Below are 3375 nucleotides of genomic sequence, written 5' to 3'. Positions count from 1 at the left end.
GCATGGTAATGCCTATGGTACCTGAATGAACTTTAAGAAGTATGCTGCAATGCAAAATGATCAGTTCATACTGCCTAATACTTTGCTTTTCCTGTTATAAAATCAGGAAAGCAAATTAGTGGTGCTCCATCATGAACCGTGGCTCACTCTTTCTTCCTAGGAGCCCATATGGAGGAGCCCATCAAGGTTATCTGTGAGTTTCTCCACATGTGGTGGCAAGGGGGATCATTGTGCTGGAATCTGATTTAATCTGATTATCAGCCACCTCAAACAAATATAATACAAATATAATACGTTAAATGCTTAACGTTCTTTTTTAAAAAAAAAAACTTTTCACACCTTCAGAACAAATTCCAAACTGTATGGCATACAACATTTTTCGCTGGTAGTTTCCAACCTAAGATTTCATGTTTTTACTATGCCTCAAACATGCCAGGCTCTTCTATGCCTTTCTTCTTAGCCACATGCCTCAGGATAGTTATTAAGGCTATTCACAAATATTCTGCTTCCTACCCTCTGGGAACATGGAAGAATGACTCTCCCATCCACTTGAAGTTAGGCATGGCCATGTGCCTTGTGTTCCCCAGCGGAAGTTGAGTAGAGGTGTTATGTGTCACTTTTGGGGCCAGTATGTTTTGATATATTTAATTTTGTCTCTGGCATGGTAACAAGCAACTTTGAAGCTTGGTTCCTGAATGACAATAATACACAGTGTGCCTGCAAACCCAGAAAGGACACACAGTATAAAGAAATAAACCTTTACCATTTTAAGCTGTTAATGTTTGTTGGCTGTTTATTACAGAAACAACTGTAATGTCTTGTTATTCTTAGTGTTACAGGAAAGAGAAATATGTTACAGGAAAGGGGTCCCTATCCAGACCCCTAGAGAGGGTTCTTGGATCTCGCACAAGAAAGAATTCAGGGCGAGTCCGCAGTGCAAAGTGAAAGCAAGTTCATTAAGAAAGCAAAGGAATGAAAGAATGGCTACTCCATAAACAGCATACCCGAGGGCTGCTGGTTGCCTATTTTTATGGTTATTTCTTGATGATATGCTAAATAGGGGGTGGATTATTCATGCCTCCCTTTTTTAGACCATATAGGGTAACTTCCTGACATCGCTATGGCATTTGTAAACTGTCATGGCACTGGTGGAAGTGTAGCAGTGATGATGACCAGAGGTCACTCTCCTGGCCATCTTGGTTTTGGTAGGATTTAGTCAGCTTCTTTACAGCAACGTGTTTTATCAGCAACATCTTTATGACCTGTATCTTGTGCCGACCTCCTATCTCATCCTGTGACTTAGAATGCCTTAACTGTCTGGGAATGCAGCCCAGTAGGTTTCAGCCTCATTTTGCCCAGCTCCTATTCAAGATGGAGTTGTTCTGGTTCACATGCCTCTGATACTTGTATGTCTATAAAAGTTCTGCTTTTCCAGCATTCAATGACTGGGTAAAATGGCCCCTCTGGGAAACCTTCTCTAACTCCACTATGCAAGCAGGCACTTCCTTTTCTGTACACCTTGGTTGTTTTTTCTTTTCAAGACCAATATACCTCTACAGTTGATGGTTTTAGGCCAAACCAAGTGTGCCAAAAGAAAGTGAAAATAACTGTTGCTTTTTTTCTACTTACTCCAGGATGAAAAAATGGTCTCCGCATTTATTTCCACTTCACAGAACAGAGTCCCAATTCTGGTAGTCATAACTTTGTGGGCAATTTATCCTTCCCTACAGGAAACCCAGGTTTTAGTAAGATGTTGGGGGTGAGTGAAATCTTGATTTGAACTTAGAAAACTGTAGTAGTTTAGCTGTTTTCTATCACAATGCTAAGTTGACTAAAAGTTGACATAAAAGAAGTCTTCACAACTGTAAGGAGTAACAGTGATAGAAGATCTTGCTCATCATATAATGAGGCCAATTCACTGTGCACCAGGGTCTCTGCTCCAGGAATTTAGTCACCATGTGTGGAACTACAACAAGTACTATGAAAAAGAGAGCAATTCTGCCTTTGCCCACTGCATTCGATGATCTCCTTGCCAGTTATGGATTGGCAAATGGAAAGCAAGTATCATCAGGAAGGGAGAAATAGAGACACAAAAAGATGAAGTTTCATGGCCAATGTCCCACGGGAAGTTAATGATCAAGCAATGGCATCATTATTTATTTATAGATATGATGTGATTTTTAGGGCCAGTCAGAGGCTTTCTCTGTCCACAGTTGCCTTTGTGGTGCCTAAAATCCTACCACCAAGGAGTAATTTTCTTTGGATTGTAAAGTCTGTCTGACTTCTAGGGCTCTCCATGGTCATGTAACTATCATGGGAGGAGGTAACAACTTCCTCCATAAGATAACATGACAATTGTGAAAACAAGGCTCTGTCAAAAAGGAACAAGGCTAGGCATCTGTTGAGAGGGTAGGGATATGAATCATGTCCACTGATTTCTACTTCAATGTTTAACTTCTAGAATATTTAGCTTTGAGAGCCAGATCTAGGAAGAGAAAGGGCAAGAGGTGGCCTACAGAGGGAAGGAGAAGCAGCTAGATATGTAAAATAGCTGATCTGAAATTATCCACTAATTTAAATTAAGGTACATACATTTCTCCAGAGCCTGCTGGGATGCTTTTTCTTGGTGGAGTGAGCTAAATGAAACTGTTCTGTAATTCATCACTGAAGTTACTGCCCTTTGTCCCCACGTAGGTCACTGGCCCTTTACCTCAAGGTTCGGTGGGCTTGGTGTTGGGTAGGGGATCCACCTCTGCTAAAGGTATCATCATTCATACTGATCTCATTAATTCTGATTCCATTGATGAGGTTAAATTAATCGTGTCTGCCAAGGTTCCTGTCTCCATTCTGGCCAGTGAGTCAATTGCTCAATTGCTTTTACTACCTAATATCGTTTTAAACAAAGGAGACAAGACACGTGGCCCTGGGATGGTCTCAGGCAGTGAAAAGGCCTCTTATTGGATTAATGTAATTTCTAAACAACGGCCCACCTGCACCATACACATTCAAGGAAAAAAGTTTGAGGGCCTAGTAGATACTGGGGCTGATGTTTCTATTATTTCCTCTAGTTTATGGCCTTCCTCCTGGCTTAAACATCCCACTAACATGGGACTAGTAGGTGTTGGAAAAGCCGAGGAAGTTTATGAGAGCACATTTATCTTGCCTTGCACCAGCCCTGATGGTCAAAAGGGTACAATTCAGCCCTATATAATGCCAATTCCCATTAATCTTGGGATGGAGATTTACTGGCACAATGGGGGGCTGAAATTAATATTCCACGTAACTCTTACAGTGCTCCCAGTCAGCATATGATGGAAAACATGGGGTTTGTTCCTGGACTCAGTCTCCATCCAAAACATGAAGGAATTACTAAAC

This window comes from Mandrillus leucophaeus, unplaced genomic scaffold (genome assembly GCF_000951045.1).
Source record: "Mandrillus leucophaeus isolate KB7577 unplaced genomic scaffold, Mleu.le_1.0 Scaffold1083, whole genome shotgun sequence".
NCBI classification, from domain to species: Eukaryota; Metazoa; Chordata; class Mammalia; order Primates; family Cercopithecidae; genus Mandrillus; species Mandrillus leucophaeus.
The sequence above is the reverse complement of the archived record's forward strand: the minus strand, read 5'-3'. Positions refer to the sequence as shown.